Genomic DNA, 13,286 nt, shown 5'->3' on the forward strand with positions numbered 1-13,286 from the left:
TATAATAATAATTATAATAATATATAATTTTCTTGTGTTTTTCAGTTCATATGCTTTTTTATGATTGTATGATTGTCTACTGTTGTACTGATAAATGTCTCCTGGAGGGTAAACGTAAACTACATTTTAGCTGCATATATTCAATCAAGCTGTGAAGCAGACAGTCTGATTTCAGTCAGCCGCGCTCAGTCTGCTCCTCCGCTGAGATAGGCAGACTGAGCGCAGCTGACCAAAATCAGACTGTCTGCTTTGGACTGAACGAGAGGAACACACCGCTGAAGCCATGGAGCTCGAACGACCAACATAAAACTAACTTTACCACAGTGCCTGGCTAAACAATCCTTGTGCTCTTTAATGTGGTGTTTTTTCAAATGTTTATTAAGTTTGATGTATTGTAGGTCGCGACCGAGCTCCCCCCTCTCGGTACAGCGGCTCTGCAGACATTGCACATTGCTGTCTTGTGGTGTTTCTAGTGTAAAATACTTCCACACAGCGGACATGTTTCAATGAAAAGTTGGTTAGCCGTTAGCAACAGTGCTGCTCAGTCCTCACATATTTACTCACATTTTAACTGACTGCAAACTATGAAATGGATTTCCTGAATTTGAGGCGGGTCTTATTACTCTGGGTTCATGAGACACGCCTCCATTCAGGAAATCCATTCCATAGTTTGAAAACAACTTGCAGAGCAGCTGGCAGGGAATCACATGTGGAAACGTTTCATCAGACATAGACATGCATCATGGATCAGAAATCTCTGCAGGTTGGATCGGAAAAATCCGATACGTAAATCATGCTGGTATCAGCCGATATTGATACTGGATCGGATCCGCCCCATCCCTGCTGACAATGGCTTTTGGCTTGAACTACACACCCCATGGTGTGGTTTGTGAGATGTGTGAAGGTTTACAGCACCTGCCATTCCCAGGCGGTCTCCAATCCAAGTACTAACCAGGCCTGACCCTGCTTAGCTTCCAAGATTGTGTGAGATCGGGTGTGTTCAGGGTGGTAGGGCCATAATCGAGAAGCTCAATTACAAATAGGACTTTAAAGGATCATAGCAAACAACGACTGGTGTTTGCTATGATTTATGCAATCAGAAGTTACAACATATAACTACACAGAAAACACACACAACAAAGCACAACTAGCTTTAAGCTTTAACCTTTAATTTAACCATTAAACACACAATGTTATTATGACATAAAATGAAGGATTGACTTGCAGTTTTCTTCATACATATAAACATGTGGTAGTTTAGTTTGTCACTGTCATATTCAGCTGCTCATGATATCGGCTGCAGGGCTTTATCCATTTTTATGTATTTCTCCAGACTTTGTTAAGATTTTGAAATGGAATGTACTATGTTATATCCTCTAAACGCTCAGGGTATGTCTGAATTACATGTTCCCTGACATCGTTTAACCATTTTGTATGATGATTTTTTATAAAATGCTACGTCTCAAAGCTTTCGTAATGCAAAACCTCAACAAAGTTGGCGGAGGAAAAGAGGGTGCAGTTCCTGCAGGTAAGGGGCGTTTCACTTCGGTACAAATTGTGAGTGCTGATTGGTCAGTTGCTGACAAGCCTGCTGGATTGATTGACAGGTGGCACTGAGGATCTGACTCGTGCAAACACATCAGATTTTACTGGCCCGTTTAACAGTGTCATCGTTTGTTACATATTTATTACAAATTTATTAAATATTTCAGTGAATCAAAGGTTGGAGAACAAAGTTTCCTTACACAGTCCTAATGATGGTTTATTTATTTTTCAGGGGTGCAATGTTAAAATTTAGGGATGCTTGAGCACCCCCAAAAAGAGGCTAACATTGCCACTGCTCTTTCATCTTTACATTTATGTTTACGAAAGTGTTTTTTATCCTGCTGATTAGGTTTAGCTCTTTGTAAAAAACTGTTTAGTCAAAACAATGTGGTGACCAGAACCTCTTTTCCATTCAAACCACTCTTTTTGTAATGATACATTTGTTGATTGCTGAGCTAACACAGTTGATAAAACCAAAGGGATGTTGTTTTCCAACAGAAAGTTGGTGCCAGCAACTCTTCATCCTATCTCATCCATGCATGGTGTTTCTATTGAGCTTGTAGAGTCTTACAAATACTTGGGAATTTTGGTCGATGCACATCTCTCTTTTAAACCACGTCGAAAACTTGATAAAGAAACTGAAATTAAAACTGGGTTTCTTTTTCGGAAGTAGATCTTGAATGCCAGAAAACGTCTTGTAACCACCTCCTTCCTACTGGCCATTGACTATGGTGACATTATCTACATGAATGTCCCTGCCAGCTCCTTGCAGATGTTGGATGCTGTCTACCATGGTGTGCTAAAATTCATAACTGGTTGTAACCGTACCCATCGCTGCACCCTGTTCTCCTTGGTCAGTTGGTCATCATTATCTACACGTAGGTTCTCACACTGGTTCATTTTCATCTATAAATCCCTCCTTGGTCTGCTGCCTTCTTATATCTCCTCCCACATGTCACGTCATCAGTGCAGTTACAACGTGCGCTCTCAGGCCATCATTACCTGCAGCGTTCCCTCATTGAGGACTGAACTTGGCAAAAAGGTCGTTTCCTACTCAGCTCCAGCAACCTGGAACACATTGCAACATCAGGTCTCTCTTGTAAATGAGTCCTTGAGGCTCAGTGGGATTAACCTGTCTAAATAAAGGTTGAATGAACAGGAACTGAAGTTGTCCACCTTAATTTCTTTAGGGGATTTTAAACATTTGATAAAATCAATAGAACATCAAAGCAAATATGTTCTTGTTTTGGCATTTTACCTGTTTTATGGCACGCTGCTTTATTGTTTTATACATTATTTTATTTTAACTGCATTTTTACTGTTGTCTGTACTTTATATGTTCTGTCTGTAACAGGTCTCTCTTAAATGAGTCCTCATGGCTCAGTGAGACTAATCTGTATAAATAAAGGTTGAATTGAATTGAATTTGTTCTGTTGGGTCACAGTTTCTGTGTAGAACCTTCCTCAGACTCAGTGCTTACCAAACTTTTCAGTTTTCACTCCACAAAAATTGAAGTCCCAGAGACTCATGATGTCAAATGTTACTGATTAAAAATTATGCTAAACCTCTTTAGAAAAAAAAATTTGTTTTATGACTTGTATTTCTATCACTTTGCTACAGCTAAATATACTTCCATCCATAATTTTGACAGCGAATCTGAAAGTAACTTGTGTGACCCACAGGGGGGGTCCTGAACCTGACTTTAGGATCCACTGTTTTACCCCTCCAGTTTTATGAACCAAAGCATCAAAAGCTTCTGATCCGAGCCGTACAGATAATTTACAGATTGCTTTTTTGCAAACTCTCCAGATCTAGAAGCACAGAGAAGCCCCCACATTATGATGCAACCTCCCCCATGTTTTACTGTGGGATAAGACTTGGTTTCCTTTTGAGCCTTTTTTTTTATTTTCCACAGACACACTGGTGTAAATAATTCTATCAGAACAGCTTTTCTTGTCTCTTCAACATTATTCCAGAAACACGTTGGCTGATAATCATTTTGCAAACATTCTTCTTGACGTGTGTCCATTTATGTTTATTAGTAAGGAGTCCTGCAGTGTTTTCTCATGGACCATCTCTGGGTTCAGAGTTCAGCTGATAGAGAGGGTTGAAACTATTCAGATCACTTCAGGTCCTCAGGTGTCTTCCTGTTTAAAGTTCACTCTGACAGGCGCCTGTTCAGGCTTTTCTTCTAAATGCTACATGGTGGGAAAATGTTGCCAGTTATGAAACATATTCATGAGATAAGAATACAGGACAATCTGACAGCTCTCTTGTTGTCAAGTATGAAAGTGAAAACATAATCAATCCCTCTTTTTATTTCAACGAAAATAAAATCATTTCACTGATTTATTCATACTTGAATTTAAAAGCAGGTTTGTTCATTTAGTTTAAAATTTCTTCTGTTCGTAATTTTTTTTTTAAAGAACCAACAATTTTCCGTTTTGTGTTTCTTCAACAACCTTTAACATTTGTCTCATGGCTGCTGTTCAATAACTGAGAATTTTATTTTATTTTTTTAATGAATAATTCATAAAAATCCAGCTTGATTTATGTGTTCAGTTTCCAAACACTGACAGCCCCTATAGACACGATTCACCACCGTTTCTGAAATAGTTCATTTGACTTTAATTCTTTTTATTGGGGGGAGGGGGCTTAATAGACAAATTATAGAAAGCTAATTATGCATGTCCTCTCAGAAAGTCGTTAAAAGGAATTCAGCGAGGCATTTAGGTGACACACATTCAGCTGAAATCCATAACTCTCACTCCTACATGCCGCAGACGAGAGGCAGCTCCAAGCAAACATTATGACTCATGTTATTCCTGACAGCCTCTTTGCTGGGTTTTAATTAAAGCCGGGCCTAATGCCTGTGCATACATCACACCGCATGATCTCTAAGCAATGCTATTGATTAACATCTTATAGATCCTTTCACACAACGTTCGTTGATATCGTGCGATAATTCACGGCAACATTTCCCAATCACAGAACAAACACGAACATATTTACTGCTCCCCGTGCCCTGATCAATATCTTTATTCATTGTGTGGCGTGGATGAGTGAACGGGAAATCCAAAACCGAAACGCAATCCCATCAGAATGTCCGTCGTATGAAAAATGATGGTTCTGCTTCTTTTCTCCAAAACACTCCTGTGCAATAAATTGCGACCCATCAATCTGAGGTTATAAATCGCAGCACTTTGAGGCAGAGGCAGCAATGAGAGGCATGCTTTCCTTTCCCTTTAAGTGGAGCCTTACAATTGAACCTCGGGCACTAGAGTCCATAAATTGCAGCATCAATTATTTACCCAAATCTGTTTTAATGTGCCAAAAGAAACCCCAGAGGGCAAGCTAATGCAGCTGGCAGGAAACGAGCAGGATAGATAGAAATGACCAGTTGCCCCCACCACCACCATTTTTTTTAACCTCCAAGCTGATTCTAGAGTGCAGGAAAGTATCAAACCCATAATCATCAGACTTTCGAGGCCATCCGGAGCCATATTAGCAGCTGAATAATAGAAAATATGTGGAGAAAAAGTAGTTTAGAACAGTAGACTAGGGATGTTCAGATACAACTGATGACAGTTTTAGCCATGTGATGGTCAGGAGAGTCCATCCATCCATCCATCCATCCATCCATCATTCCATCCATCCATCCATCCATCAATCCATCCATCATTCCATCATTCCATCATTCCATCATTTCATCCATTCATCCATCCATCCATTCATCCAGCCATCCATCCGTTTAGCCAGCCATCCATTATCCTTACCCACTTCTTTTTTTCCAGATTGCAGGGGTCGCTGGTGCCCATATCCAGCTGTTGCTGTTCGAGAAACAGGGGACACCCTGGACAGGTCTCCAGTCCATCACAGGGAGAAGACAAACAACCATTCACTCTCTCTCTCTCACACCGAGGGACAATTTAGAGTTACCAGTCAGCCTAACATGGATGTTTTTGGTCTGTGGGAGGAAACTGGAGTACTCGGAGAAAACCCATGCATGCACGGAGAGAACATGCAAACTCCACCCAGAAAGGCCCCCAGCTGGGACTTGATCCGAGGGTCTTCTCACCGAGAGGCGGCTGCTCTACCAACTGTGCCAAGAGAGTCCAAAAAAAAAAAAAAGAATAAAAATAAAACATCAACGATTTCTGAAGCAGGTCAGGACATGTTTATGAAACTAGTCAAAGTTTCTTACAAGAAGGGACGTAACAGTGCAAGCAAACTGTCAGGACATTCATCAGACACAGCATAACTACAGATATGAGTGCCACGGTGTTTCACTACTTCATCATCAAGCTCATTTTTAAAAGCAGGACTTGTATTATGAAGGATGCCATGAGTCGCATTCATCAAGGGTTTGTATCAGTTTTGTGTTGTAGCCTGTGTGTGTCGATGTGTTACCAAAATATCTGAAGAATTCAAGTTTCAGTGAGATAGTATTCATTTGACAATACTCATTTCAAGATGGCTACCACAGACAACTCACTGTTGAAAACGCAAAACGCACACATTTGACCAAAACGCCTCCATCAGTTCTTATCAACATGATCTTAAACCCTATTCACATGAGATTAGTTTTACCTAAGGACCACATGTAATAAATAAATTACTCCCAATATCTGCTTTTTATGGGCAGCACGGTGGCGCAACTGGTAGAGCTGCTGCCTCTCAGCGAGTAGGACCTTGGTTCAAACCCCGGTCCAGGGGCCTTTCTGGGTGGAGTTTGCATGTTCTCTCCGTGCATGCGTGGGTTTTCTCCGGGTGCTCCGGTTTCCTCCCACAGACCAAAAACATGCATGTTAGTCTGATTGGTAACTCTAAATTGTCCCTAGGTGTGAGAGAGAGAGTGAATGGTTGTTTGTCTCGTTTGTCTCTGTGTGGCCCTGTGATGGACTTGCGACCCGTCCAGGGTGTACCCCGCCCCTCGCACAGTGATTGCTGGACATGGGCACCAGTGACCCCCGTGACCCAAAATGGAATAAACGGGTAAAGATAATGGATGGATGGATCTGCTTTTTATGTGGCACATTCACACAGGGTAACTAAAACCTGAGATAAAGCTGAAATTTATGGACATCTTCTGGATATGATGTTAACGCGCTGCATTGTCACAACCGGGCTGGTTCATAATAATGTGCTTAATGTGCGGGCCGGTCTCAGGCTTTGATGTGGTTTTACGAATCAGCACTAAAGAAAACTAAAGAATGCATAATACAAAACTGTGTTAATCTACTTGTTGAGGAGGAGGCAGGTCTGACCGGCCAGTTTAAGAGGCTGTGGCTGTGTGCGTGAGTGGCCGTGCGGCCACTGACCTGTCGGTTGAAATGGACTTGTGACCTGTCCAGGGTGTCTCCCGCCTCTCGCACAGTGATGGCTGGACATGGGCACCAGCGACTCCCACTACCCAAAAAGGAAGAAGCAGGAAAATATAATGGGTGGATGGGTCAGTTCGCACGCACGTCTCCGCACCTGCTGTCATCTGCAGTGAAGGAAGTAGCAGCTCATAAAACCCGAAATGAAAAAGAAAAATACATAAAAATTAATGTTTAAAAAAGCAGAAGCGAGCAGTGCATTCATTTAAAATAGCCTTGTTCTATATTTTTACAAAAGATTTTGCTTAAACAAAAACAAAAAAATGCCTCATTACGTATTGGATCTCGCCCATATCTGTCCAAATCACAGAGATGTCTATTCACATTGGATTAGTATTATCACAGGACCTCGGAGTTCAGCAAAATATAGTAGGTAATTTGCAGGGGAATTTTCACTTTACATATTACTGACATGGCCGATTCACACGAGATTAACAACACAGACAATCTCCGTAATTATTACAAATAGCAGGTGGTCCCTAAGTAAAACTAATCCCGTACAGTTTAAGTCTGCAATTCAGGCAGAAAAGGCAGCGGGTTATTTGCATTCCTTGGAGTGATGCTAGATTGTGGAAGAAATTTGTTTTATGGTCCTGGTTCCAGGAATATTTTAAGGTTTGATATATGACTAAGATAACATTTTATCTTATAAATTAAAAATTAAAATGTACCTGTGGAATCTAAGTGTGTCGTGGTTACATACACTTAAGAGTATTTCATTGTATTTGCTGAATTACTGTATAAGATCATTTAACTGGTCCAGCTGTTTTGAGTTCTGCTGAACTTGTGTCCAGCTACAGCACTCATTTCTTATTTCTTGGCATTTCTTCATTTTGTCAACCTGTCTAAATAAAGGTTGAATGAATGAATTTGTTTTTTTTTAAATGCCACAAAAACAGCTGATTTGTTTAATTCTTGATTCCACCTTGATTTCAGAAACTCTTCCATGCAGGCTTTTGTATGATCAAAGTCCAGAAGAAGAATGTGAAGTAAAGTATGTGGATCATGTCCAGGTTTTATGAAAACAAGTTCCTTTTCTTGCATCAGGAAATCTGTTCAAATCAATTTGAGGCACGTATTATTTATTTTTTGCTTCTGCTTTTTTATTATTTAATTATTTATCATGTCTATAAAGGCAGAAGGGGTGGGGGAAGCATCCCAGTGTGGTAGCCAGACCCAATTTTCTAAATCACCCCTTGTCAACATGAAGCAGCAACTCATTTCCCTCTGCTGGGATTTACATGATGCCAAACCTGTAAGTGTTTTTGATTTTCACACAAATAAAAGAGGAGAAATTGCTTTGAGCTCACATCAGCACAGCTACACTCCCAGTCAGCCGGTTGTCTACGTTTTTTCTTACTTATTTAAGCAATTGGCTTGATTTCCACCCAGTGACGACCGTAAAAGCTCCTCAACACAACCCTCACATTTACTTCCTTCATCTGAGGGGAAGGGAGTCTGCGAGACGAACACAGTGGCTGTCTTATTAGTACTTAACAGTCCCCACTTAGGGGTCCAGATTGACAGAAAAGAATAAGAAAAAGTGTTCGCGCAGGCTGCGCCATAAACAGTGGCAGTGATAAATATGTGCTGTCACTTCCAACATGACTCACTTGTCTGAGTTTTAGCTTTACTGCACAAAACGGCGGCTGTGCCACAGCAGCCATACGCTGCCGTGAAATCTTTATCAGATTACACATAATAGATGCACTCCATGAAATAGCTGATATTACCAGGGTGTGAGCTGAAGTGGAACGCACTCAGCACCAAATGGTGAATAATGAGCATAGTTTTATAGGCGCACACGCAAACACTGATCCATGTATAAAAGAATCAGAAGCCCTCATTACTCTCACAATGAAGGGCCCGTTCATGGATTTTATGTAGAGTTCTTGTATTTTTATTCTCTAGACACGCAAACACCTTTGTACCCCTGATTTCCCACCCAACATGCTGGTTTTAAGGCCTGCAGGGAATGGGTTAAAACCAGAAGTTGCAGGAAAATCGATATGGGATCTGACACTGTTCCACTCAGTGGAGAGAAAGCTCCGCTGTGAAAACGCCTCTAATGAGAAGCTGAAGTTCTAAATTAACCGATGCAAAACGAGTGATAATGCAGAAAAATGTGTTTTTCCACGGTATGTTTTGTTGCGAAATAATGATGCGCTGAAAAATCTTTGATCCATGCAATTATCCTGAAATTACTTTGACTCACTCTTCCCACAGTAACGTTGCTGCAGACGCGGAGCTCCTTCTCATGGTAATAGAGTTCCCCAACAGTGGAAAAAAACAGCCCCGCTAGGTCACCGCTCACACAACACCACAAACACTACACAGGAATGGAGAAACACACACAACAAAGAGCCCAAGGCCGTCATCCTTCCATCAGTATTGTAAACTGCGGTGGAAGGATCCAAATGTAGATGATCAGGTGGCAGCTGGAGGATTCAAAAAAGCTTTATTACCTCAGACGGCAGACACACTGAACACCATTGTTTGGACAATTAGAAATAAAAAGCAGGGACTGTATTTACTGAGGGAAGAAAGTAGAAACAGGCTGCAGGTGAACAAACTGCCTCTGGGACAAAAGCTGCTTTCAGGCCAAACAAGGACTCTCTGAGGGTCATAAGTAGAGGTGGGAATCTTTTGACATCCCCAAGGGCTGCGAGGTGATCCTAAAACAATTACTGATGCATTCATACTCACACTTCTGACAAACATGAGCCCAGCATCTTTAGTTTGCCCTACACTGCAGTAAAAAACCCTTTATTGTTCAAACAAGATTTGAGGAACTAAGTTAACAAAATAGCCCATGTCAAAATGATGAGAACAGTGACGTAAAATTCTGTGGTAATGGATGATCACCTACTTTCTCCAGCCCGAGTCACTTTCTGGTACTGTTGTAGACTGTGGGAACGTCTGTGTCAATATTTTCCACATAGGATGACCTGGTTCTACCGTGGCTGCAAGGGGGTGCAGCGTCTTTTAGTGTCTCACTGGGCTGTGTCTGTTGGAGACTATTGCAAAAGTAAGATTGCTAGAAAAAGAGGAAAAAAATTACTTGCAGTCTTACTTAATTCTGAGTCTTTGTGACCAAGTGACGAGCGAGCCATGCACCTGTTTTGTTACTTGTGGTTCCTACAGTTTCCAAAAGTAAAACAAGAGTCAGATCTTTCAGTTACCAGGCTCCTCTCTTGTGGAACCAACTTCCAGTTTCTGTATGTGAGGCTGACACATTGTCCAGTTTTAAGACTGGACTCAAGTCTTTCCTTTTTGATAAATCCTATAAGTTGCCACTGCATGTCAGGCAGGCTCCCACACTCACAGTCTTTAAGTCTCGTCTGAAAACTCACTTTTATTCCCTTGCCTTTGACACGGTGTGATTTGTTTTGATCCTGTCTGTAGTCTACAGTGTTGGCCATTTAGTTATTATCTGCTGCCTTTTGTATCTATATTTTTATTTTATGTTTTCTTGTCTGCTGTGCTTGGTTGTTTCTATTGTACAACACTTTGGTTGGCCTTGTTGATGTTTTAAGTGCTCTATAAATAAATTGGTATGATATAAGATTGGTTTGGGTTTCCTGAGCTATCCCTTAGTTATGCTGCTATAGGCTTAGACTCCTGGAGGACAATCTGACCACATTTCCTCACTCTGCTGCTGTATTTACTTGCTCTACTCTACCTGTTTGTATTTGTAATTATATACACGTTTTTTTGTCTCTCTTCCAATAGAAAGTACACCTGGACCTTCCATTCTGTGATTGTTTGTTTCTCCTTCCTGTTCTCTCAAACCCCAGCCGGTCGAAGCAGATGGCCAGTTATCATGAGCCTGGTTCTGCTGGAGGTTTCTTCCTGTTAAAAGGGAGTTTTTCCTTTCCACTAATGCCAATGTGCTTGATCTGGATGGGAGACTTTGACAAAGTGACAATTCAACACAATTTGTTGGCCAACTTAGATAGATAACTTTTACTAATCAGTTTTTATAAGGTATATGAATGTTTCTGTTCAGTGCCCTGAGACAACTTCTGTTCTGACTTGGCTCTATATAAATAAACTTAACTGAATTGAATTAACCATCTTTTGAAAATAACCTATTTTTGTGTTCACTCCTTGAAAAACTGTTTTCTAAACCACACCGATGCATGGTTGTCCACCTCCACCCACATCATGCCATGCTGCAAATGTTGCGATTCATTCATGAAACCCCCTGATGGATCCTGTTTAGTTGCAAACAGTTACAACACAATGAGATATTACCTTTAGAAATGTCAGCAATGACTGTCAGTTCCTCTTCTTCTTCATGTGGAAATGTGTACACAACTTGAAGATCATGGCTCGTGCTGAAGTACGTCCAAACACTAGCTTTGCGAAGGTGCTGCTTTGTGGCGCCTGTGTTGTGTGCACACCATGAGCTGTGCTGCACACAGTGCACTTCACAGCTGGTTTTAGGACTAGGCTGGTTTAATATATTTTATCCCAGTTTTTAGGTTCTGTAAATTCCTGTTTTTAAGTTTATTTATTAATGTTTAAGTATGTTTCTGTATTATTTTCTCTCATTTATTTTTATTTTTTTTTTTTCTCTTGTCCATCTGTCACTTCCATCAGCTGTCCAGCCTGGCAGTTTTAGGGTTTTTTGTTTGTTTGTTTTTCCTCTGCTCCCCTGTGTGCTCATCTCAGCTGTTCTAACTTACCGATCTACCTTCCCAGCAGGTAAAAGCTTCTGTCATAACTCATTCCTGCTGAAAAGCAAAGAGGCGGGGTTTGAAACATCTCTGGGGTGGTGGTGGCGCAGAGGTTAGAGAAGATGGGCCTGTGATTGGAAAGTCGCTGGTTCAACTCCCGGTACAGTCAACATCAAAATGTGGCTGGAAAAGGTGAAACAACCAAACCTGCCTCCACCCTCATTTGCCCCACTCTGGGCCCCTGAGCAAGGCCCTCAACCCCCACCATCTGCTCCCTAAAACAGGTCTCTCTTGAAAATGAGTTCTTGTGACTCAATGAGACTACCTGTATAAATAAAGGGTAAATGTAATGAAAAATGGAAACATCCTCTTTTTGTCCATCCGTCTGGTCATATTGTGAACATGATAACATGAAAAACAAGTGAGGTCATAACTTATATTTTGGTATGTTGGTATAAGACAGGTCACTTGGATTTTGCCACATGAAAAGCCAAGACGGTTGACAAAACAATACTTTTTGATTTTTATATTGCTTAAAAGTATAGATTCCTCAAATGACTGAGATGGTCAAAGATTAATGGCGAAGGCCACCATTGGCCACCCCCTGGCTCCTCCATTGCACCTGGTGGTGGATAAAACTTTTCCCTCCTCTGGCCTGGATCCATCACTCTGTACCGCCTCGGACAAGCTAAAGAAAATCAAAACCTTCCTCTGTTCTTCTCCACAGTGTAACTCCTTTCCATGAGAATATCTTGCACCCAAAACATTAAGGTTTACTTTCATTTCCTGTTCAGTTCCAGTCCAGAAAAACACTCATCTTGAAAACTACAAACATTCAATATTCAAATCCTTCAGCAACAACAAGGGTACTTCAGTGTACCCCTTGTTAGTGTAGCTTCTGCAAGAGAATAACAGGCAATCAACACACACTAGTACATGAAACTATCATATCTCCATACATTACTGAAAAGTCCCTATTGAGCTAAGAAGACCTGCTTTAATTCAAGAGTTGAAAAAGAGACATTAGTGTAGCCATAAGGACTACAAATAGCCACAATGCCAGCATCGTGAAAACACACGAACGAGGCAAAATGTATCAAATCGTAATAAGAATGGTGAAGTGGACCCCCTGTGGTCTGAATGATCCCAAAATGACAAGAAGTACCTTAACTAAAAGCCCAAAGGGAATGAGCCTAACAAAAAAAAGAGCGAAAAAACAGAAAGCACTGTGCAGAACAGAATGGAATTGCTACAGGTTGGGATAGAAAACATGAAAAGAAAAAAGACAAACAAGAACACCCTTATCCAGAGACAAACACATAAACCTGAGCTTTTATGACAACTAAAATAAAGTAAGTAGAATTTTAAATGAAGAAGAAGAATCAAGACTCAAGACGTGCATAAAGACCAAAAAAACACAACAAACCCAAACTTAGAAACCAAATAAGCACCAAATGTTTGCAAAATCTATGCATAACACTTTTTGCTCAAGTACAATTGTTCCACGTGCATAAACTCAAAAAAAGACAAAAGGTAACAATCGCAACTGCACATAAAGTACACAAATGCACAGATAGATATAGATATAGATGTACATAGATAGAGATAGATAGAGAGATAGATAGATAGAGAGATAGATAGATAGATAGATAGATAGATAGATAGATAGATAGATAGA

The 13,286-nt window shown here is 40.7% G+C and overlaps 1 pseudogene; it reads right to left on the minus strand.

Moving 5' to 3' along the window:
- Positions 1-903: 903 nt before the first annotated feature.
- Positions 904-1,022, minus strand: LOC119417817 (annotated as a pseudogene).
- Between the last annotated feature and the right edge of the window lie 12,264 nt (positions 1,023-13,286).

Source organism: Nematolebias whitei, chromosome 11 (genome assembly GCF_014905685.2).
Source record: "Nematolebias whitei isolate Nwh7 chromosome 11, NemWhi1, whole genome shotgun sequence".
Classification (NCBI taxonomy): Eukaryota; Metazoa; Chordata; class Actinopteri; order Cyprinodontiformes; family Rivulidae; genus Nematolebias; species Nematolebias whitei.